General features: G+C 40.3%; 1 protein-coding gene across 1 annotated transcript in view; it reads left to right on the top strand.

Moving 5' to 3' along the window:
• The window catches only part of NEXMIF (neurite extension and migration factor), a 210,467-nt gene that overhangs the window by 119,085 nt on the left and 64,918 nt on the right, over positions 1–26,464 (top strand). The gene's annotated exons all lie outside the window — the stretch shown is intronic.

The raw sequence follows: 26,464 nt of genomic DNA, 5'->3' as shown, positions 1-26,464 counted from the left end.
CTACCTCAAGAAACAAGAAAGATGTCAAATAAATAACCTAACCTTACACATAAAACAACTAGAAAAAGAACAAACAAACAAGAAAACCCAGAGCTAGTAGAAAGAAATAAATCATAAAGATCAGAGCAGAAATAAATGAAAAAGAAATGGAGACTAGAGCACAGATCAATAAAACTAAAAGCTGGTTCTTTGAGAAGATAAACAAAATTGACAAACCATTAAGCAGAATCATCAAAAATCAAGGGAGATGACTCAAATCAATAAAATTAGAAATGAAAAAGGAGAAGTTATAACAGACAACAAAGAAATACAAAGGATCATAGGAGACTACTGTGAACAACCATATGCCAATAAAATGGACAACTTGGAAGAAATTGACAAATTCTTAGAAAAGTAAAACCTTCTAAAACTGAACCAGGAAGAAATAGAAAATATGAACAGACCAATCACAAGAACAGAAATTCAAACTATAATAAAAAATTTTCCAACAAACAAAATCCCAGGGCCAGATGGCTTCACAGGCAAATTATACCAGAAGTTTAGAGAAGACCTGACACCTATCTTGCTCAAACTCCTCCAGAATATTACAGAGGAAGGAAAAATCCAAAATTCATTCTACAAGGCCACCATAACTCTGATACCAAAAGCAGACAAAGATGCCACACACAAGAAAGAAAGAAAATTACAGGCCAATATCATTGATGAACATACATGCAAAAATTCTCAATAAATTCTAGCAAACAGAACCCAACACCACATTAAAAAGATAATACATCATGATCAAGTAGGCTTTATCCCAGGGATGTGAGTATTTTTCAGCATACACAAATCCGTCAATATGATTCACCATATTAACAAACTAAAATACAAAAACAACATGATCATCTCAATAGATGGAGAGAAAGCCTTTGATAAAATTCAGCACCCATCTATGATAAAAACTCTCCAGAAAGTAGGCACAGAAGAAACATCAGCTTGTGCTTCATCCAGCCCAACGTTTCGCATGATGTACTCTGCATATAAGTAAAATAAGCAGGGTGACAATATAAAGCCTTGACATACTCTTTTCTCAATTTGCACCAGTCTGTTGCTCCATGTCTGGTTCTAACTGTTGCTTCATGACCTGCATACAGAACTAGAACAAATAACTTCACAATTTGCAGGGAAACACAAATGACCCTGAATAGCCAAAGCAATCTTGAGAAAATAGAAAGGAACTGGAGGAGTTAACCTTCCTGACCTCAGACTACACTACAAAGCTACAGTCATCAGGACAGTGTGGTAAAGGCACAAAAACAGAAGTATAGATCAATGGAACAAGATAGAAAGCCCAGAGATAAATCCATGCATCTGTGGGCACAATATATTTGACAAAGGAGGCAAAAATATACAATGGAGAAAAGATAATTTCTTCAACAAGTGGTGGTAGGAAAACTGGTCAACTATGTGTAAAAGAATGAAATTAGAACACCTCCTAACACCATACACAAAAATAAACTCAAAATGGATTAAATTTTAAATGTAAGGCCAGGAACAATAAAGCTCTTAGAGGAAAACATAGGTAGAACACTCTCTTACATAAACCACAGCAAGATCCTCAGTAACCCACATTCTAGAATAATGTAAATAATAAGAATAAGAAAATGGGACCTAATTAAACTTCAAAGCTTTTGTGTAACAAAGGAAACTATAAGCAAGGTGAAAAGACAACCCCAAGAATGGTAGAAATTAACATCAAATGAAACAACTGACAAAGAATTAATCACCAAAATATACAAGCAGGTCATGTAGCTCAATACCATTTAAACAACCCTATCAAAAACTGCCAGAAGACCTAAACAGACACTTCTGCAAAGAATTCATACAGATGCTTAATAAATGCATGAAAAGATCCTCAACACCACTCATTATTCAGTTCAGTCACTCAGTCTTGTCTGACTCTTTGTGACCCCATGGACTGCAGCATGCCAGTCTTCCCTGTCCATCACCGACTCCTGGAGCTTGCTCAAACTCATGTCCATCGAGTTGGTGATGCCATCCAACCATCTCATTCTCTGCTGTCCCCTCTCCTCCCACCTTCAATCTTTCCCAGCATCAGCGTCTTTTCCAATGAGTCAGTTCTTCACATCACTCAGTATTAGAAAAATTCAAATCAAAACCACAGTGAGGTATCATCTCACACTGGTCAGAATGGCCATCATCAAAAAATATACAAACAGTAAATGCTGGAGAGAGGGTGGAGAAAAGGGAACCCTGTTACACTTTTAGTGGAAATGCAAATTGATACAGCTACTATGGAGAACAGAACTTTTAAAAAACCTAGGAATAAACCTACTATGCAACCCAGCAATATCACTACTGGGCATATACCCTGAGAAAACCATAATTGGAAAAGACCCATGTACTCCAATGTTCATTGCAGCAGTATTTACAATAGCTAAGACATGGAAGCAACCTAGATATCCATTGTCAGATGAATGGACAAGGAGGTTGTGGTACATATACACAATGGAATATTACTCAACTATAGAAAGGAATACATTTGAGTCAGTTCTAGTGAAGTGGATGAACCTAGAGCCTATTATACAGAGTGAAGTAAATCAGAAGCAGAAAGTCAAATATTGTACGTGAAAGCAGATATACAGAATCTAGAAAGATAGTACTGATGATCTTATTTGCAGGGCAGCAAAGGAGACACAAACATTTTGGATACAGTTAGGGAAGGAGAGGGTGGGATGAGATGAGAGAATAGCATTGAAACATACACATTCAGTTCAGTTCAGGTCAGTTGCTCAGTCATGTCCGACTCCTTGCGACCCCATGAATCACAGCATGCCAGGCCTCCCTGTCCATCACCAACTCCCGGAGTTCACTCAGACTCACATCCATCGAGTCAGTGATGCCATCCAGCCATCTCATCCTCTGTCGTCCCCTTCTCCTCCTGCCCCCAATCCCTCCCAGCATCAGAGTCTTTTCCAATGAGTCAACTCTTCATATGAGGTGGCCAAGGTACTGGAGTTTCAGCTTCAGCATCATTCCTTCCAAAGAAATCCCAGGGTTGGGCTCCTTCAGAATGGACTGTTTGGGTCTCCTTGCAGTCCAAGGGACTCTCAAGAGTCTTCTCCAACACCACACTTCAAAAGCATCAATTCTTCAGCACTCAGCTTTCTTCACAGTCCACCTCTCACATCCATACATGACCACTGGAAAAACCATAGCCTTGACTAGACGGACCTTTGTTGGCAAAGTAATGTCTCTGCTTTTCAATATGCTATCTAAGTTGGTCATAACTTTCCTTCCAAGGAGTAAGCGTCTTTTAATTTCATGGCTGCAGTCACCATCTGCAGTGATTTTGGAGCCCCCCAAAATCAAGTCTGACACTGTTTCCACTGTTTCCCCATCTATTTGCCATGAAGTGATGGGACCAGATGCTATGATCTTCATTTTCTGAATGTTGAGCTTTAAACCAACTTTTTCACTCTCCTCTTTCACTTTCATCAAGAGGCTTTTTAGCTCCTCTTCACTTTCTGCCATAAGGGTGGTGTCATCTGCATATTGATATTTCTCCCAGCAATCTTGATTCCTGCTTGTGTTTCTTCCAGCCCAGCATTTCTCATGATGTATTCTGCATAGAAGTTAAATAAGCAGGGTGACAATATACAGCCTTGACATACTCCTTTTCCTATTTGGAACCAGTCTGTTGTTCCATGTCCAGTCCTAACTGTTGCTTCCTGACCTGCATATAGGTTTCTCAAGAGGCAGGTCAGGTGGTCTGGTATTCCCATCTCTTTCAGAATTTTCCACAGTTTATTGTGATCCCACAGTCAAAGGCTTTGGCATAGTCAATCAAGCAGAAATAGATGTTTTTCTGGAACTCTCTTGCTTTTTCCATGATCCAGTGGATGTTGGCAATTTGATCTCTGGTTCCTCTGCCTTTTCTAAAACCAGCTTGAACATCTGGAAGTTCATGGTTCACGTATTGCTGAAGCCTGGCTTGGAGAATTTTGAGCATTACTAGCGTGTGAGATGAGTGCAATTGTGCGGTAGTTTGAGCATTCTTTTCTTTGAGCACTGAGCATTTGAGTTTGATCATTGCCTTTCTTTGAGATTGGAATGAAAACTGACCTTTTCCAGTCCTGTGGCCACTGCTGAGTTTTCCAAATTTGTTGGCATATTCAGTGCAACACTTTCATATGTAAAATAGATATCCTGTGGGAGTTGGATGTATGACACAGGGAACCCAAAGCCACATAGAGTGGTGACCACCTAGAGATGTGGGATGGGGAGGGGGTGGGATGGGAGTTCAAGAGGGATGGGGCATGTGTATACCTAATGATGATTCATGTTGATGTATGAGAAAACCATCACAGTATTTAATGTAATTATCCTCTAATTTAAAAAAAAACTTACATTGGTATATTACTACTAACTAAACTCCAAACTTCATTCAGATATCACCAGTTTTCCTATTAATGTCTTTTTTTTTAAGTACTAGAATCCAGTCCAAGGTTTAATCAGTCCATTGCATTTAATCATCATGTGTCATTACTCATCTCTGATCTGTGGCAATTTCTCAGTTTTTCCTTTTTTTTTTGTCCATAACTCTAACATTTGTGTAGAGTACTGGTTAGAAGTTTTGTAGAAGGCCTCTCAATTTCTGTTAGTCTGATGTTTTTCTCATGAGCACACTGGGGTTATTTGTTTTGGAGAAGATTGTTGTTATCATTGTTTAGCCACTAAGTCATATCCAACTCTTTTGTGACCCCATGGACTATGGCCCAACAAGCTGCTCTGTCCATGGTATTTCCTAGGCAAAAATACTGTAATGGGTTGCCATTTCCTTCTCCAGGAGATCTTCCCAACCCAGGGAGTGAACTCGTGTTGCCTGCATTGGCAGGCAGAGTCTTTACCAACAAGCCCCCAAGGAAGACCTTTTGGAGAAGACTACCACAGAAGTAAAGTGCCATTTTCATCACATTATATCAAGGAGGGTACATAATATCCCATTCATGGATCACAGCCTTGTTGTGACTAAGAGGCTTGCATAACTCAATGAACTATGGGCAATGCCACCCAGGGCCATCCAAGACAGATGGGTCATAATGAAGAGTTCTGACAAAACATGGTCCACTGGAGGAGAAAACGGCAAACCAATCTCGCTGTGAGAATCTCATGAACAATATGAAAGGGCAGAAAGATTTGACATTGGAAGATGAGCCTCCCAGGTCAGAAGGTATTCAAATGCTACTGGGGAAGAGTTCAGGCAATTACTAATAGCTCCAGAAAGAATGAAGCAACTAGGCCAAAACGAAAATGATGCTCAGTTGTGGATGTGTCTGGTGGTGAAAGTAAAGTCCAATGCTGTAAAAAACAACATTGGATAGGAACCTGGAATTAGGTCCATCGCTCAAGGAAAATTGAATGTCATCAAGCAGGAGATGTCAAGATTGAACATCAACATCTTAGGAATCAGTGAACTAAAATGGACGAGAATGGGCAAATTTAATTCAGATGACCATTATGTCTAATACTGTGGGCAAGAATCCCTCTGAAGAATGAAGTAGCCCTCATATTCAACAAAGGAGTCTGAAATGCAGTACTTGGGTGCAGTCTCAAATGCAATAGAATGATCTCAGTTCATTTCTAAGGCAAACCATTCAACATCACAGTAATCCAGGTCTATGCTCTGATCAGTAATGCCAAAGAAGGTGAAGTTGACAGGTTCTATGAAGACCTATAAGAACTTCTAGAACTAACACCAAAAAAAAAAAAAAGTCCATTTCATCACAGGGGATTGGAATGCAAAGGTAGGAAGTCAAGAGATACCTGGAGTAACAGACAAGTTTGGCCTTGAAGTACAAAATGAAGTAGGGCAAAGGTTAACAGAGTTTTGTTAAGATAACACCCTTTTCCAACAACACAATAGACGATTCTACACACGGACATCACCAAATGATCAATACAGAAATCAGACTGATTATATTCTTTGCTGCTAAAGATGGAGAAGTTCTATACAGTCAGCAAAAACAATACCTGGAGCTGACTGTAGCGCAGATGATCAATTCCCTATTGCAAAATTCAGATTTAAATTGAAGTAAGTACTCCTTAGAAGAAAAGTTATGACCAACCTAGATAGTATTTTCAAAAGCAGAGACATTACTTTGCCGACTAAGGTCCATCTAGTCAAGGCTATGGTTGTTCCTGTGGTCATGTATGGGTGTGAGAGTTGGACTGTGAAGAAGGCTGAGCACCAAAGAATTGATGCTTTTGAACTGTGGTGTTGGAGAAGACTCTTGAGAGTCCCTTGGACTGCAAGGGGATCCAACCAGTCCATTCTGAAGGAGATCAACCCTGGGCTTTCTTTGGAAGGAATGATGCTGAAGATGAAACTCCAGTACCTTGGCCACCTCATGCGAAGAGTTGACTCATTGGAAAAGACTCTGATGCTGGGAGGGATTGGGGGCAGGAGGAGAAGGGGAGGACACAGGATGAGATGGCTGGATGGCATCATGGACTCGATGGACGTGAGTCTGAGTGAACTCCGGGGGATGGTGATGGACAGGGAGGCATGGCATGCTGTGATTCATGGGGTTGCAAAGAGTCGGACACGACTGAGCGACTGAACTGAACTGAACTGAAGTAGGAAAAACCACTAGGCAATTTAGGTATGACCTAAGTCAAATCCCTGACACTTATACAGTAGAGGTGATGAATAGAACCAAGGGATTAGATCTGGTTGACAGAGTGCTTGAAGAACTATGGACAGAGATTCCTAATATTGTGCAGGAGACAATAACCAAAATCATCCCAAGCAAAAAGAAATGCAGGAGACAAAATGGTTGTCTGAGGAAGCTTTACAAATAGCTGAGGAAAAAAGAGAAGCAAAAGACAAGGGAGAAAGGGAAAGATATACCCAACTGAATGCAGAGTTCCAGAGAATAGCAAAGAAAGATAAGAAAGCCTTCTTATGTGACCGATGCAAAGAAATAGGGGAAAACAATACAGTGGGAAATACTAGAGATCTATTTTTAAAAATTGGAGATATCAAGGGAATATTTCATGCAGAGATGGGCACAATATGGAATGGAAATGGTAAAGACCTAACAGAAGCAAAGGTGACTAGGAAGAGGGGGCAAGAATACAGAGATGAACCACAGAAAAACAGTCTTAATGACCCAGATAAGCACTTGGTGTGGTCACTCACCTAGAGCTGGACATCCTGGAGTGCAAAGTCAAGTGGGCCTTAGGAGGCAATTCTACAAACAAAGGTAGCGGAGGTGATGGAATTCCAGCTGAGCTATTTCAAATCCTAAAAAATGCTGTTGTTAAAGTGCTGCACTAATATGTCATCAAATTTGGAAAAACTAGCAGTGGCCACAGGACTGGAAAGGTCAATTTTTATTCCAATCCCAAAGAAGAGCAATACCAAAGAATGTTCAAACTACCATATAATTGCACTCATTTCACATGCTAGTAAGATTATGTCAAAAGGCTTCAGTGGTACATATACACAACGGAGTATTACTCAGCCATTAAAAACAATACATTTGAATCAGTTCTAATGAGATGAATCAGTTCTAATGAGATGGATGAAATTGGAGCCGATTATACAGAGTGAAGTAAGCCAGAAAGAAAAACACCAATACAGTATACTGACACATATATACAGAATTTAGAAAGATGGTAATGATGACCCTGGAAGCGAGACAGCAAAAGAGACACAGATGTATAGAACGGACTTTTGGACTCTGAGGGAGAGGGAGAGGGTGGGATGACTTGGGAGAATGGCATTGAAACATGTACACTATCATGTAAGAAACGAGGTGCCAGTCTATGTTCGATACAGAATACAGGATGCTTGGGGCTGGTGCATGGGGATGACCCAGAGAGATGATATGAGGTGGGAGGTGGGAGGGAGATTCAGGATTGGGAGCTTGTATACACCCGTGGTGGATTCATGTCAATGTATGGCAAAACCAATACACTATTGTAAAGTAAAATAAAGTTTAAAAAATTTAAAAAAAAAAGGCTTCAAGCTCGGCTTCATCAGTACATGAACCAAGAACTTCCAGATGTACAAGCTAGATTTTTCAAAGGCAGAACCAGAGATCAAATTACTAACACTCATTGGATCATGGAGAAAGCAAAGGAGTTCCAGAAAAACATCTACTTCTTTTTCATTGATTACACTATTCATTGACTGTTTCAGTGACTATGCTGTTGACTACACTATTCATACACTGTGTCATTGACTACATTAAAGCCTTTGACCATGTGGATCACAACAAACTGGAAAGTTCTTAAAGTGATGGGAATGCCAGACCACCTTACCTATCTCCTGAGAAAGCTGTACGCTGGTTAAGAAGCAACAGTTAGAACTGAACATGGAACAACTGACTGGTTCAAAATTTGGAAAGGAGTAGGACAAGGCTGTAAATTGTCACCATCCGTATTTAACTTCTGTGCAGAATACATCATATGAAACGCTGGGCTGGATGAATCACAAGCTGGAATCAAGATTGCTGGGAGAAATGCCATCAACCTCAGGTATGCAGATGATACCACTTTAATAGCAGAAAGTGAAGAGGAACTAAAGAGCCTCTTGTTGAGGGTGAAAGAGGAGAGTGAAAAAGCTGGCTTAAAGATAAACATTCAGAAAATGAAGATCATGGCATCTGGTCCCATCACTTCATGGCAAACAGAAGGGGGGAAAGTGGAAGCAGTGACTGATTTTATTTTCTGGGCTCCAAAATCACTGTGGATGGTGACTGCAGCAATGGAATTAAGACACTTGTTCCTTAGAAGGAAAGCTATGACAAACCTAGACATTGTATTAAAGAGCAGAGACATCAGTTTGCTGACAAAGTTCCATCTAGTCAAAACTATGGTTTTTCTAGTAGTCATATATGGATGTGACATTTGGACCATAAAGAAGGCTGAGTGTTGAAGAAGTGATGCTTTCAAATTGTGGTGCTGGAGAATACTATTGAGAGTCCCTTGGACTGCAAGGAGATCAAACCAGTCAATCTTAAAGAAAATCAACCCTTATATTCATTGGAAGGACTGATGCTGTAGCTCCAGTACTTTGGCCACATAATGTGAAGAACTGACTCATTGGAAAAGACCCTGATGCTGGGAAAGATTGAAGGCAAAAGGAGAAGGGGGCGGAAGAGAATGAGATATTAGATAGCATCACAGACTTAATGGAGATGAATTTGAGCAAACTCCAGGGGATAGTGAAGGACAGGGGAGCCTGAAATGCTACAGTCCATTAGTTCACAAAGAATCAGACACAACTTAGTGACTGAACAACAACAATAACATAATATCATGTATCACTAATATCACTGCTTAACTTTGATCACTTTGTTAACCTAATATTTGCCATTTTTATCCAAAGTAAAATTTCTTTTTTTGCCTTTCCATTCTTTTTTTTTTTAGTTTTTTATTTTTTAAATTTTAAAATCTTTAATTCTTACATGCGTTCCCAAACATGAACCCCCCTCCCACCTCCCCTCCCCATAACATCTTTCTGGGTCATCCCCATGCACCAGCCCCAAGCATGCTGCATCCTGCGTCAGACATAGACTGGCGATTCAATTCACATGATAGTATACATGTTAGAATGTCATTCTCCCAAATCATCCCACCCTCTCCCTCTCCCTCTGAGTCCAAAAGTCCATTATACACATCTGTGTCTCTTTCCCTGTCTTGCATACAGGGTCGTCATTGCCATCTTCCTAAATTCCATATATATGTGTTAGTATACTGTATTGGTGTTTTTCTTTCTGGCTTACTTCACTCTGTATAATCGGCTCCAGTTTCATCCATCTCATCAGAACTGATTCAAATGAATTCTTTTTAACGGCTGAGTAATATTCCATTGTGTATATGTACCACAGCTTTCTTATCCATTCATCTGCTGATGGACATCTAGGTTGTTTCCATGTCCTGGCTATTATAAACAGTGCTGCGATGAACATTGGGGTACATGTGTCTCTTTCAATTCTGGTTTCCTCGGTGTGTATGCCCAGAAGTGGGATTGCTGGGTCATAAGGTAGTTCTATTTGCAATTTTTTAAGGAATCTCCACATATTCTTTGGAAGTAGCCCTCATCCTCCAGCCTTCAATCTTTCCCAACATCAGGGTCTTTTCCAATGAGTCAGTTCTTCCCATCAGGTGGCCAAAGTCCTGGAGCTTCAGCACCAGTCCTTCCAATGAATATTCAGGACTGATTTCCTTATGAATGACTGGTTTGATCTCCTTGCAGTCCAAGGGACTCACAAGAGTCTTCTGCAGCACCACAGTTTGAAAGCATCAATTCTTTGTCACTCAGCCTTCTTTATGGTCCATCTCTCACATCTGCACATGACTACTGGATAAACCATAGCTTTGACTATACAGATCTTTGTCAGAAAAGTGATGTGTCTGCTCCTTAATATACTGTCTATGTTTGTCATAGCTTTTCTTCCAAGGAGCAAGCGCCTTTTAATTCCATGACTGCAGTGATTTTGGAGCCCAAGAAAATAAAATAGGTCACTGTTTCCACTTTTTCCCTTTTGTCTGCCATGAAGTGATGGGACTAGATGCCATGATCTTCATTTTTTGAATGTTGACTTTTAACCCTGCTTTATCACTTGCCTCTTTCACCTTTATCAAGAGGCGATTTAGTTCCTCTTTGCTTTCTGCCATTAGAGTGGTATCATTTGCATACCTGAGGTTATTGATATTTCTCCTGGCAATCTTGATTCCAGCTTGTGATTCATTCTACCTGGCATTTTGTATGATGTGCTCTGCATAGAAGTTAAATAGGCAGTGTGACAATATACAACACTGACGTATTCCTTTCCCAATTTTGAACCAGTCAGTTGTTCCATGTCCGATTCTAACTGTTGCTTCTTGTCCTGCATACAGGTTTCTCAGGAGACAGGTAAGGTGGTCTGGTATTCCCATCTCTAAGAATTTTCCACAGTTTGTTGTTATCCACATGGTAAAAGACCTTAGCATAGGCAATGAAGCAGAAGTAGATGTTTTTCTGGAATTCCCTTGCTTTTTATACGACCCAGCAGATATTGGCTATTTGATCTCTGGTTCCTCTGCCTTTTTATAATGCAGCTTGTACATCTGGAATTTCTTGATCGATATACTGCTGAAGGCTAGCTTGAAGGATTTTGAGCATAATCTTGCTAGCATGGTGACTGAACTGAACTGAACTTGCTAGCATGTGAAATGAGCACAACTGTATGGCAATTTGAACATTTATGGCATTGCCTTTCTTTCGGATTGGAATGGAAACTGACCTTTTACAGTCCTATGACCACATGGAAATACCAGACCACCTGGCCTGCCTCTTGAGAAACCTGTATGCAGGTCAGTCAGTCAGTTCAATCACTCAGTCATGTCTGACACTTTGCGACCCCATGAACCGCAGCACGCCAGACCTCCCTGTTCATTACCAACTCCCAGAGTCCACCCAAACCGATGTCCATTGAGTCGGTGATGCCATCCAACCATCTCATCCTCTGTCATCCCCTTCTCTTCCTGCTCTCAATCTTTCCAAGCAACAGGGTCTTTTCCAAAGAGTCAGATCTTCACATCAGGTGGCCAAAGTATTGGAGTTTCGACTTCAACATCACTCCTTCCAATGAACACCCAGGACTGATCTCCTTCAGGATGGACTGGCTGGATCTCCTTGCAGTCCAAGGGACTCTCAAGAGTCTTCTCCAACACCACAGTTCAAAAGCATCAATTCTTCAGCGCTCAGCTTACTTCACAGTCCAACTCTCACATCCATACATGACCACTGGAAAACCCATAGCCTTGACTAGATGGACCTTTGTTGACAAAGTAATGCCTCTGCTTTTTAATATGCTATCTAGGTTGGTCATAACTTTCCTTCCAAGGAGTAAGTGTCTTTTAATTTCATGGCTGCAATCACCATCTGCAGTGATTTTGGAGCCCCCAAAAATAAAGTCAGCCACTGTTTCCACTGTTTCCCTATCTATTTGCCATGAAGTGATGGGAGCAGATGCCATGATCTTAGTTTTCTGAGTGTTGAGCTTAAGCCAACTTTTTCACTCTTCTCTTTCGCTTTCATCAAGGGGCTCTTTGGTTCATTTTCTGCCATAAGGGTGGTGTCATCTGCATATCTGAGGTTATTGATATTTCTCCCAGCAATCTTGATTTCAGCTTGTGCTTCCTCCAGCCCAACGTTTCTCATAATGTACTCTGCATAGAAGTTAAATAAGCAGGGTGACAATATACAGCCTTGACGTACTCCTTTTCCTATTTGGAACCAGTCTGTTGTTCCATGTCCAGTCCTAACTGTTGCTTCCTGATCTGCATACAGGTTTCTCAAGAGGCATGTCCAGTTGGTCTGGTATTCCCATCTCTTTCAGAATTGTCCACAGTTTATTGTGATCCACACAGTCAAATGCTTTGGCATAGTCAATCAAGCAGAAATAGATGTTTTTCTGGAACTCTCTTGCTTTTTCCATGATCCAGTGGATGTTGGCAATTTGATCTCTGGTTCTTCTGCCTTTTCTATATCCAGCTTGAACATCTGGAAGTTCACAGTTCACATATTGCTGAAGCCAGGCTTGGAGAATTTTGAGCATTACTTTACTAGCATGTGAGTACTTTACTAGCATGTGAGATGAGTGCAATTGTGCGGTACCTTTCTTTGGGACTGGAATGAAAACTGACCTTTTCCAATCCTGTGGCCACTCCTGAGTTTTCCAAATTTGCTGACATATTGAGTGCAGCACTTTCACAGCATCATCTTCCAGGATTTGAAAAAGCTCTACTGGAATTCCATCACCTCCACTAGCTTTGTTCATAGTGATGCGTCCGAAGACCCACTTGACTTCACATTCCAGGATGTCCGGCTCTAGGTGAGTGTGAGTGATCACACCATTGTGATTATCTGGGTTGTGAAGATCTTTTTTGTACCATTCTTCTTTGTATTCTTGCCACCTCTTCTTAATATTTTCTGCCTCTCTTAGGTCCATACCATTTCTGTCCTTTGTTGAGCCCATCTTTGCAAAAAATATTCCCTTTCCTTGGTGGCTCAGAGGATAAAGCATCTGCCTGCAATGCAGGAGACCCAGGTTTGATCCCTGGGTTGGGAAGATTCCCTGGAGAAGGAAATGGCAGCCCACTCCAGTATTCTTGCCTGGAGAATCCCATGGACAGAGGAGCCTGGCGGGCTACAGTCCACGAGGTCACAAAGAGTCGGACATGACCTAGCAATTTCACTTTCACTTTGTATCTCTAATTTTCTTGAAGAGATCTCTAGTCTTTCTCATTCCATTATTTTCCCCTATTTATTTGCATTGATCACTGAGGAAGGCTTTCTTATCTCTCCTTGCTATTCTCTGAAATTCTGCATTCAAATGGGTATATCTTTCCTTTTCTGCCTTGCTTTTCACTTCTCTTCTTTTCACAGCTATTTGTAAGGCCTCCTCAGACAGCCAGTTTGCTTTTTTGAATTTCTTTTTCTTGGGGATGGTCTTAATTCCTGTCTCCTGTACAATCTCAGGAAGCAATAGTTAGAACTGGACATGGAACAACAGACTGGTTCCAAATAGGAAAAGGAGTACGTCAAGGCTGTATATTGTCACCCTGCTTATTTAACTTCTAGGCAGAGTACATCATGAAAAATGCTGGGCTGGATGAAGCACAAGCTGGAATCAAGATTGCCAGGAGAAATATCAATAACCTCAGATATGCAGATGACACCACCCTTATGGCAGAAAATGCAGAACTAAAGAGCCTCTTGATGAAAGTGAAAGAGGAGAGTGAAAAAGTTGGCTTAAAGGTCAACATTCAGAAAGCTGAGATCATGGCATCTGGTCCCATCACTTCATGGCAAATAGATGGGGAAACAGTGGAAACAGTGGCTCACTTTATTTTTGGGGGCTCCAAAATCACTGCAGATAATGATTGCAGCCATGAAATTAAAAGACACTTACTCCTTGGAAGGAAAGTTATGACCAACCTATACAGCATATTAAAAAGCAGAGACATTACTTTGTCAACAAAGGTCCGTCTAGTCAAGGCTATGGGTTTTCCAGTGGTCATGTATGGATGTGAGATTTGGACTGTGAAGTAAGCTGAGCACTGAAGAATTGATGCTTTTGAACTGTGGTGTTGGAGAAGACTCTTGAGAGTCCCTTGGACTGCAAGGAGTTCCAGCCAGTCCATCCTAAAGGAGATCAGTCCTGGGTGTTTATTTCATAGATTGATGTTGAAGCTGAAACTCCAATACTTTGGCCACCTGATGTGAAGAACTGACTCATTGGAAAAGAGTCTGATGCTGGGAAAGATTGAAGGCAGGAGTAGAAGGGGACACCAGAGGATGAGATGGTTGGATGGCATCACCAATTCGATGGACATGAGTTTAGGTAGGCTCCAGGATTTGGTGATGGAGAGGGAGGCCTGGCATGCTGCAGTTCATGGGGTTGCAGAGTCAGACACGAATGAGTGACTGAATGGAACTGAACTGACCACTGCTGAGTTTTCCAAATTTGCTGGCATATTGAGTGCAGTATATATATAAAATAGAGTTAGAAATAAAAATTTCAGAAATACTGGTTTATACATTTGCTCACTAGTTTAACTTTGCTAAAGGTCTTTATGTCTTCATATGGCTCTGAGTTACTTAGAGTTTTGGCCTTTATTTTCAACCTGAGAAACACCCCTTGGGATTTCCTGTAGGGTGGGTTTAGTGATAATGAATGTCCTCAGCTTTTGTCTTTCTGCTCTTTTAGTTTCCAATCAAAATAGGATTTTCCAAAGTTAAGTCACATATCCTCACCTAGTGCAGTTATTTCACACATTTGTAACAGATTCCTTTGTCACAGTCTTCATTCCATCCTTTATCTCTTGACATCCTGGTTGATCTTTTAATGTGCATGCCCTAAGGCTCATTATCTATAAGTTATGGTTTTATATATTTTGACAAATGCATAGTATCATGTATTCGTCACCCCAAAACCACAAAGAAGAGTTCTGTCACTCTCAAAATTCTTCTGTGTATTCCCTTTGTTATCAACTACCCTCCTTTTTCTCAACATCCAGAAACTACGATGAGAATCCCATCCCTATGGTTTTACCTTTTCCAGAGTATCATATGAATATAATCATGCAATATGTAGCTTTTATGTGTGCTTTCTGTCTCTTAGCAAAATGTATTTAAGGGTTATCCATGTTGTTGCACATGGCAGTAGTTCTTTCAAATAGTTCTTTTAAATAGTTCCTCTTTATCATTCAATAATATTCCATTGTAAAGATGTTTATCCATTCTCTTATTGAAAGAAATCTTGATTGTTTATAGGTTTTAGAAGTTATGAATAAAGTTTCTATAAACATCACGTGCAGGTTTTTGTGTGGACATAAGTTCACTTGTGTATATACCTTGGAGTGCATTTTCTGCTATGATTAAACTATATTTAATTCAATCTCTTTCCAAGAAGTATGACTGGAGAATGTGTGTATGGTGCAGTAGAGTATCTGCTGCTGAGCTTGATTGGAATAGTGATCACTCTCATACCATATTCCCTATGGAAGGAAAACAGAATATCCAAAGGGTGTTCCTCTCACGGGTACCAGAAAGATGAAATTTCTATAAATGACCACTAGACGGCAGGGTACTTGCTGGCCCCATGGGAGTCAGAAATCTTTGGAAGTTTCTGGGAGACTGTTAAAATTGTGGAGAATGGCCTTGAAACACGTATACTATCATGTAAGAAACTAACCGCCAGTCTGTGTTTGATGCAGGATACAGGATGCTTGGGGCTGGTGCATGGGGATGATCCAGAGAGATGATATGGGATGGGAGGTGAGAGTGGGGTTCATATTTGGGAACTCATGTACACCCAGGGTGGATTCATATCAATGTATGGCAAAACCAATACAATATTGTAAAGTAAAATAATGTAAAAATAAAAATTAAAAAAAAATTGTATCATCCTCACCTCTTTTCCTAGTAAAGGGATATTTGAGTCAAAATCAGGAAATATAATCAATACTTATGTGTCACAGCATGTACCTCACTACTAATTCAGGAAACTAGGCTTGGGTTTCATGTTGGCTAGTATGTCAACAAGTAAACTTGTGTAACTATAAACTTTGAGTTAGATAATGAGTTTTGACCTGGAATGGAGTATGCAGCATCTCATCATGTTCGTGTCCCTTGCTGTGTGTGTGCAAGCTCAGTCATGTTTGATTCTGCGACCCCGTGGACTGTAGCCCACCAGGCTCTTCTGTCCATGAAATTTTCCAAGCAAGAATACTGGAGTGGGTTGTCATTTCCTACTCCAGAGATCTTCCTGATCCAGGAATCAAATCCATGTCTTTTGTGTCTCTTGAATTAGCAAGCAGATTCTTTACCACTAGTGCCACTTCCTCTACAAAACAGAGGAAGCTTGGAACATTGATACCTGTATTCTAATGCCAGCTATCTAGTGCTCAGCCTCTCCTAGCCTTCTATCCATGACATCTGTAAAATGAGGATAACACCTACCCATTCACACGTAGAGTTATTGCTAGAGATCAACATAAGATGAACAATATGAAATATATAAGTACATTATAAATTTATCACACAAAAGTGAATTATTAAATTTTAATAATCATATTAGAATATAAAATGATACATATATTAGGTGGTATCATACATTTAAAAATTAGTCTTAGGTACTTCCCTGGTGCTCCAGTGGCTAGGGCTTCACACTCCCAGTGCAGGGGCCTGGGTTCAATACCTGGTCAGGAAACTAGATCCCATATGCTGTAACTAAGTTCACATGCTGCAACTAAATACCCAGTGCAATCAAATAAATAAATAGGAGACTTCCCTGGTGGTCCAGTGGTTAAGAGTCTGCCTTGGAGTCTGCCTTGCAATGCAAGGGGCATGGGAGTGATCCCTGGTCAGGGAACTAAGATCCCACATGCTACAGAGCAACTAAACCCACACACTGCAACTGGAGAGATGGTATGCTGCAACTACTGAACCTGCATGCCACAACTAGAGAGTCCTGTACTCTGGAACAAAGGATCCCATATGATGCAATGAAGATTTCATGTACTGAAACTAAAACTGAAACATCCAAATAAATAACAAATGAGTAAAATACAAAAATAAGTAAATATTCTTACAAAGAAAATAAAGTAAAATAAAACTCAGTCTTGAAGACATGATCTGTTCTTCCTGCATCAGGACAGGTAGATATTTGGTTATTAAAGTGACCCAATATTTAAAAATTTTTCTTTTTGCTTTAGCAGTGTTGAAAATACATCAACTTGGAAAAAAGAAAAGAAAAGAAAATACATCAGCTTCATTCCAAATGGAGCTAATTTTATAGCTTCCTTACCCTCACAAAATCAATACTACTTCAGTTTACAAAGTAAATATTGGCATATTCAGTAGATATTACTGTTTGGGTTTTCATATAGAATTCTTGATTGACTTTGGTACTCTGGGCTAGGTTGTTCCCTTATAACCCGGAGTATCAGTATTGACCTTGGAGTACAAAATGAAGCAGGGCAAAAAATAACAGAGTTTTACTAAGAGAACATACTGGTCATAGCAAACACCCTCTTCTAACAACACAAGAAACGACTCTACATATCATACATATCATGCATATCACCAGATGGTCAATACCGAAATCAGATTGATTATATTCTTTGCAGCCAAAGATGGAAAAGCTCTATACAGTCAGCAAAAAACAATACTGGGAGCTGACTGTGGCTCAGATCATCAACTCTTTATTGCCAAATACAGACTTAAATTGAAGAAAGTAGGGGAAAACCACAGAGAAGGCAATGGCAACCCACTCCAGTACTCTTGCCTGGCAAATCCCATGGACAGAGGAGCCTGGTAGGCTGCAGTCCATGGGATTGCACAGAGTCGGACATGACTGAAGCAACTTAGCAGCAGCAGCAGCAGGGAAAAAACGCTAGACCATTCAGGTATGACCTAATTCAAATCCCTTATGATTATACAGTGGAAGTGATAAATAGACTCATGGGATTAGATCTGATAGAGTGCCTGAGAACTATGGACAGAGGTTCGTGACATTGTCTGGGAAGCTGTGATCAAAACCCTCCCAAAGAAAAAGAAATGCAAAAAGGCAAAATGGTTGTCTGAGGAGGCCTTACAGATAGAAGAGAGAAGAGAAGCAAAAAGCAAAGGAGAAAAGGAAAGATACATCCATCTGAATGCAGAGTTACAAAGAATAGCAAGGAGATATTTAAAAAAGCCTTCCTCAGTGATCAGTGCAAAGAAATAGAGAAAAACAATAGAATGGGGAAAACTAGAGATCTCTTCAAGAAAATTAGACATACCAAGGGAACACTTCATGCAAAGATGGGCACAATAAAGGACAGAAACAGTATGGACCTAACAGAAGCAGAAGATGTTAAAGAGGTGGTGAGAATACATAGAAGAACTATAGAAAAAAATATCTCTATGACCCAGATAACCAGGATGGTGTGATCATTCACCTAGAGCCAGACATCCTGGAGTGCAAAGTCAAGTGGGCCTTACAAAGCATCACTATGAATAAAGCTAGTGGAGGTGATGGAACTCCAGTTGAACTATTTCAAATCCTAAAAGATGATGCTGTGAAAGTGCTGCACTCAATATGCCAGCAAATTTGGAAAACTCAGCAGTGGCCACAGGACTGGAAAAGGTCAGTTTTCATTCCAATCCCAAAGAAATCAGTGCCAAAGAATGATCAAACTACTGCACATTTGCACTCATTTCACACACCAGCAAAGTAATGCTCAAAATTCTTCAAGCTAGACTTCAACAGTACATGAACCAAGAACTTCCAGAAATTCAAGCTGGATTTAGAAAAAGCAGAGGAACCAGAGATCAAATTGCCAACATCTGTTGGATCATAGAAAAAGCATGAGAATTCCAGGAAAACATCTACTTCTTCTTCATTGACTATGCTATAAGCCTTTGACTGTTTGGATTGCACCAAACTGTGGAAAATTATTAAAGAGATGGGAAAACTAGACCACCTTACCTGCCTCCTAAGAAACCTGTATGCAGGTCAAGAAGCAACAGTTAGAACCGGACATGGAACAATGGACTGGCTCAAAGTTAGGAAAGGAGTATGTCAAGTCTTTATGTGGTCCCCCTGCTTATTTAACTTATATGCAGAGTACATCATGAGAAATGCTGGGCTGGGTGAAGCACAAACTGGAATCAAGATTGCTAGGACAAATATCAATAACCTCAGATATGCAGATGATACCAGCTTTATGGCAGAAAGTGAAGAAGAACTAAAGAGCCTCTTGATGAAAGTGAAAGAGGAGAGTGAAAAAGTTGGCTCGATGGACATGAGTTTGAGTAAGCTCTGGGAGTTGGTGATGGACAGGGAAGCCTGGTGGGCTGCAGTCCATGGGGTTTCAAAGAGACACAACTGAGCGACTGAACTGAACTGATGCAGATGATGCCACCCTTATGGCAGAGAGCAAGCAGGAACTAAAGAGCCTCTTGATGAAAGTGAAAGAGGAGAGTAAAAAAAAGCTGGCTTAAGACTCAACATTCAAAAAATGAAGATCATGGCATCTGGTCCCATCACTTCTTGGCAAATAGATGCAGAAACAATGGAAACTGTGACAGACTTTATTTTCTTGGGCTCAGAATCACTGCAGATGGTGACTGCAGCTGTGTAATGGAAAGATGCTTGCTCCTTGGAAGAAAAGCTATGACCAACCTAGACAGCATGTTAAAAAGCAGAGACATTACTTTGCCAACGAAAGTCCATATAGTCAAAGCTATGCTTTTTCCTTTAGTCATATATGGATGTGAAAGTTGGACCATATAGAAGACTGAGTGCTGAAGAACTGATGCTTTTGAACTGTGCTGTTGGAGAAGACTCTTGGACTGGAAGGAGATCAAACCACTAAATCCTAGAGGAAATAAACCCTAAGTATTCGTTGAAAGGACTGATGCTAAAGCTGAAGCTCTAATACTTTGGCCACCTGATGTGAAGAGCCAACTCTTTGGAAAAGACCCTGATGCTAGGAAAGATTAAAGGCAAGAGGAGAAGGGGATGACAGAGGGTGAGATGGTTGGGTGGCATCAGCGACTCAATGGACATGAGTTTGAGCAAGCTCCGAGAGATGGTGAAGGACAGGGAAGCCTGGTGTGCTGAAGTCCATAGGGTTGCAAAGAGTTGGACATGACTGAGTGACTGAACAACAACAGCAACAACAAGGGTCCACACTGTACAACTAACTCAACATTCTCCACATAGACCAACAGACTTCTTTTCTTCATGATATAAATCTGTGAAGATCCCCAAACATTGTAATGAAAATGGACTTGCCAACGCCAAAATCAGAGCAGCAAGATCCTTTATTAAAGATCCTTTATCCAAAGATAAAGATTGATTGTTACACAGGTGGTGTCTTCCCATTTTTCCTGTTCAGTGGAAAATCTTGCAGAGCATTGCAAAGCAAAGCTCAGCCCAGGTTTTTGAAACTCACCCAATGATATTTTAATATTGGAGATAAAAGCAAGATTGTAGCCTAATTTATTCATTTACTTTATTGTTCTCTTTAAAGTACATATCATATGTTATAAATATTAAGTTTCACGGAAGGGCAGGGGAATTCGATGGCAGTCCAGTGGTTAGGATTCTGAGCTTTCACTGCTGGGAACCCTAGCTTGATCCCTGGTTGGGGAACTAAGATCCCACAAACCTCACAGCATGCCTTCCCCCAAAAAATCAAAAACAAGAATTTCATGAAAGGAAATTTATTTCATAAGTTTTATATTTTATCCTATATAGGCACAGTCTCCTTCCCCACCATTTGCAGAACACACAGATACAGTTAGTGAGACACACCACACAGATGTGTATGTCCTTTGGGAATTTAGAGCAAGGGAACATTATGCTGGCAATATCAGGTCAGAGAAGGCTATAAACTTTCCCTTCCATTCGGGTTTCCCTGGTGGCTCAGATGGTAAAGAACCCACTTGCAATGGGGGAGACCTGGGTTCGATCCTTGGGTTGGGAAGATACCCTGGAGAAGGACATAGCAACCCACTCCAATATTCTGGCCTGAAGAATTCCATGGACTTTATAGTCCATGGGTTCTAACCGACTTTCACTTTCACTTACCCTAATAGTGATACTGAACAAATCTAGCCAGGGTTTTTCTCATATCCGTGTGTACAGTTTTATTTATCAAGGATTAGACAAAACGTCTGGGGGAAAGTATGCATAGCAGAACTAGTCATTCTTTAAAGTATAGTATTTTCCTTGCCTGTGAATTCTTGTAGACTGTCAGTAGAGCCTCGGACACTCTAAGGACGGAAATGATGTGTGCAATATGGGGAATAAATGACCTGAATAAACTTTGAATTTTAAAAGTTGTATGGTGCTGACACAAAGATAGAAATATAGATCAATGGAACAAAATAGAAAGCCCGGAGATAAATTCACACACCTATGGAAACCTTATGGACACCTTATCTTTGACAAAGGAAGCAAGAATATACAATGGAGAAAAGACAATCTCTTTTACAAGTGATGCTTGGAAAACTGATCAACCACTTGTAAAAGAATGAAACAAACACTTTTTAACACCATACACAAAAATAAACTCAAAATGGATTAAAGATCTGAATGTAAGACCAGAAACTATAAAACTCCTAGAGGTAAACATAGGCAAAGCACTCTCTGACATAAATCACAGCAGGATCCTCTATGACCCACCTCCCAGAGTAATGGAAAGAAAAGCAAAAATAAACAAATGGGACCTAATTAAACTTAAAAAATTTTTGCACAACGAAGGAATCTACAAACAAGGTGAAAAGACAACCTTCAGAATGGGAGAAAATAATAGCAAACAAAGCCACTGACAAAGAATTAATCTCAAAAATATACAAACAGCTCATGCATCTCATGTCCAGAAAAATAAACTACCCAATCAAAAAATAGGCCAAAGAACTGAACAGATATTTCTCCAAAGAAGACATACATATGGCTAACAAACACATGAAAAGATGCTCAACACCATTCATTATCAGAGAAATGCAAATCAAAACCACAATGAGGTACCATCACATGCCAGTCAGAATGGCTGCTATCAAAAAGTCTACAAACAATAAATGCTGGAGAGGGTGCAGAGAAAAAGGAACCCTCTTACACTGTTGGTGGGAATGCAAACTAGTACAACCACTATGGAGAACAGTGTGGAGATTCCTTTAAAAACTGGAAATAGAACTGCCATATGACTCAGCAATCCCAGTGCTGGGCATACACACTGAGGAAACCAGAATTGAAAGAGACACGTGTACCCCAATGTTCATCGCAGAGCTGTTTACAACAGCCAGGACATGGAAGCAAACTAGATGTCTGTCGGCAGATGAATGGATAAGAAAGCTGTGGTACACGATGGAATATTACTCAGCTATTTAAAAAAACATATTTGACTTAGTTCTAATGAAGTGGATAAAACTGAAACCTATTATACAGAGTGAAGTAAGTCAGAAAGAAAAACACCAATACAGTATATTAACACATACATATGGAATTTAGAAAGATGGTAACGATGACCCTATATGCGAGACAGCGAAAGAGACACAGATATAAAGAACAGACTTTTGGACTCTGTGGGAGAAGGCAAGGGTAGGATTTTTGGAGAGAATAGCATTGAAACATGTATATTAGCATATGTGAAATAGATGACCAGTCCAAGTTCAATGCATGAAACAGGGCACTCAAAGCTGAACAATTCTGAGGGATGGGATGGGGAGGGAGGTGGGAGGAGGGTTCAGGATGGGGGACACATGTACACCCATAGCTGATTCATGTCAATGTATGGCAAAAACCACCACAATATTGTAAAGTAATTAGCCTCCAATTAAAATAAATAAATAAATTTTTTTAAGTTTTACTTCTTTTTTTATGTAGGCTTCTGGATATACAGTTATGGGCTGTCAGAGCTGAAAGATACCTGATACCATTGTATCTACCCCTCCAAGCTCAACAAACTTTACTTAGGGAAGTGTTTAGTGTCGTAGGGAAAGAATGAGATTTGGAGAGAATTGTTTTCTAGTTTCAGCTCAAGCACTAACTCCACTCTTGAAGAATTCTTTTGATTTCTCTGAAACTCAGTTTCCTTATATGTAAAATGGAAGTGATAATCCTCATGACATTGTAAGATTGTATTGTTGAATTCCAAGTTCACCCCTAGATTCACTGATATGATAGAAGGATTTGCAGGACTCTGAACTGGAATGTGAAGTCAAGTGGGCCTTAGAAAGCATCACTACAAACAAAGCTAGTGGAGGTGATGGCATTCCAGTTGAGCTGTTTCAAATCCTGAAAGATGATTATGGGAAAGTGCTGCACTCAATATGCCAGCAAATTTGGGAAACTCAGCAGTGGCCACAGGACTGAAAAAGGTCAGTTTTCATTCCAATCCCAAAGAAAGGAAATGCAAAAGAATGCTCAAACTACCACACAATTGCACTCATCTCACATGCTAGTAAAGTAATGCTCAAAATTCCCCAAGCCTGGCTTCAGCAATACGTGAACTTCCTGATGTTCAAGCTGGTTTTAGAAAAGGCAGAGGAACCAAAGATCAAATTGCCCACATCCGCTGGATCATGGAAAAGCAAGAGAGTTCCAGAAAAACATCTATTTCTGCTTGATTGACTATGCCAAAGCCTTTGACTGTGTGGGTTACAATAAACTGTGGAAAATTCTGAAAGAGATGGGAATACCCAACCACCTGACCTGCCTCTTGAGAAATCTGTATGCAGGTCAGGAAGCAGCAGTTAGAACTGGACATGGAACAACAGACTGGCTCCAAATAGGAAAAGGAGTACGTCAAGGCTGGATATTGTCACCCTGCTTATTTAACTGATATGCAGAGTACATCTTGAGAAACGCTGGACTGGAAGAAACACAAGCAGGAATCAAGATTGCCGGAAGAAATATCAATAACCTCAGATATGCAGATGACACCACCCTTATGGCAGAAAGTGAAGAGGAACTAAAAAGCCTCTTGATGAAAGTGAAAGAGGAGAGTGAAAAAGTTGGCTTAAAGCTCAACATTCAGAAAACGAAGATCATGGCATCCGGTCCCATCACTTCATGGGAAATAGATGGGAAACAGTGGAAACAGTGTCAGACTTTCTTTTGGGGGGCTCCAAAATCACTGCAGATGGTGACTGCAGCCATGAAATTAAAAGACGCTTACTCCTTGGAAGAAAAGTTATGACCAACTTAGATAGCATATTGAAAAGCAGAGACATTACTTTGCCGACTAAGGTCCATCTAGTCAAGGCTATGGTTTTTCCTGTGGTCATGTATGGATGTGAGAGTTGGACTGTGAAGATGGCTGAGCGCCAAAGAATTGATGCTTTTGAAGTGTGATGTTGGAGAAGACTCTTGAGAGTCCCTTGGACTGCAAGGAGATCCAACCAGTCCATTCTGAAGGAGATCAGCCCTGGGATTTCTTTGGAAGGAATGATGCTAAAGCTGAAACTCCAGTACTTTGGCCACCTCATGCGAAGAGTTGACTCATCAGAAAAGACTTTGATGCTGGGAGGGATTGGGTGCAGGAGGGGAAGGGGACGACGGAGGATGAGATGGCTGGATGGCATCACTGACTTGATGGATGTGAATCTGAGTGAACTCCGGGAGTTGGTGATGGACAGGGAGGCCTGGCGTGCTGTGATTCATGGGGTTGCAAAGAGTCGGACATGACTGAACAACTGAACTGATCTAAACTGAAGTCATTATAGTCAGGCTACAGTTCATTTTAGCAAAGGGATTAAAAGAAGAATCAGTAAAGGAAAATGATAGATCAAACACAAGTTGGAGCATACCAGGTAGAAGCTTCCAAGAGTCCTCTCCTAGTGGATTCACACAGGACATACTAAATCCCCCAGCAATGAACTTCAGAAATACATGCAAAATGTTTTCTGCCACAGAAGTTTTATTTTGCCTAATAGTCTAGGGTTTTTATTTGGGTAACTCTAGTGCTGATTGTAGTTACCAAAACTTCAGAACAACCCCCACCCCAAATAAAGAAAACAGATGTTCAGCATAAATTACATTTTTTACACCAACTATCCACACAAGTTGGTATAATGTGGTTCAAGACTTCAGGCAGGCACAGTGCCCTAATCAGTAGCATAGGGAACATTCCAAGACCTCAGTTCCTAGGAGCCAGGCAAAGTCTAGTCATACAAGTAGGCCCTTCTGAGAATGTATACAATTTGAGTAATGCAGGCCTGCTGGGTTAATTCTTTACTTCACAGATAGGTACTAAATTATTGTCAATGTAATGTATTGTGTATACATGTATGATAAAGCAGTGTATTATAAAATACATGCATTAAATTATAATTAAATATAAATAAATATGAGGGCTTCCTTTGTGCTCTACAATGCAGGCAGACCTGGGTTCAATCCCTGGGTCAGGAAGATCCCATGGAGACGGAAATGGCACCCACTCCCGTATTTTTGCCTGGAGAGTTCCATGGACAGAGGAGCCTGATGGGCTACAGTCCATGGGATTGAAAAGAGTCAGACATGACTGTGTGACTAATTTCCCTTCATATTGTTATATGATACACATGATAAGCAGTACCTTAAATGCAAGGTATTATTATTACAAATAAATAATGAAGACTTAAGTAATGAAGGCTAGAGCAGTCCCTAGAGTATGTCTGAGGAGAGTAATAATGGACATTTGCAAGGTAACTCTTCAGAGCAGTGAATGAGAGGCTGTAAAAAAAATTCCAAATTGAGTTTTTGTCTGTAATAGAGATAATTTTGTCACTAGAACCATTTTGTCCCTCTTCAGTTTGACACTATATGTTCTCATCATTAGCTATATATTTCTTGAGGAGGGGTGCACAAGCCAAATTGTTCCACCACCCACGAAGGAGTTTTGGCAAGTATCTGACCCTTCCAAGGAAGGTGTAGAATCAAATGTCTGGAAAAATGCATAGGCAGGCGCTTCCTAACAAACCCTGTAAAAGACTATAATTAATAATGAAACTAATACCAGCGGTGAATTTGTGTCTGAATGGAATTTAATTTAGATGAGTTTATATGAAACTGGATACTGTTGGAATATCATTTTGAGCTAAATATTGGACTAGATGGCCAGCCAAACCCTGTTTTTCCCCCTCAAAAAATGTCCTCTAAGGATGAAGAAAAAGACTATGGAAATGAAATTTAGCATTGTACATTAGAATGATTTCTTTGTGTAGAGGGGGAGAAGGAGGGTCATCCTGAGGAGGCACACACATACTCATACCTAAAACTGCTGAAAGCATTTACCAAAGGATGGTCTGTATTATCTGAACCCAGTTGGTGGTTGCAACTGTTGGAGAACCACTTGGAGGAGGGAGGATCTTACTGATGGACAACAAGCCTCTTGCTGGAACTTTGGTGAGAGAGTACATGTTATA

The sequence above is a fragment of the Ovis aries genome, chromosome X, assembly GCF_016772045.2.
Source record: "Ovis aries strain OAR_USU_Benz2616 breed Rambouillet chromosome X, ARS-UI_Ramb_v3.0, whole genome shotgun sequence".
Lineage (NCBI taxonomy): Eukaryota > Metazoa > Chordata > Mammalia > Artiodactyla > Bovidae > Ovis > Ovis aries.
This window is presented reverse-complemented; position numbering and strand designations above follow the sequence as displayed.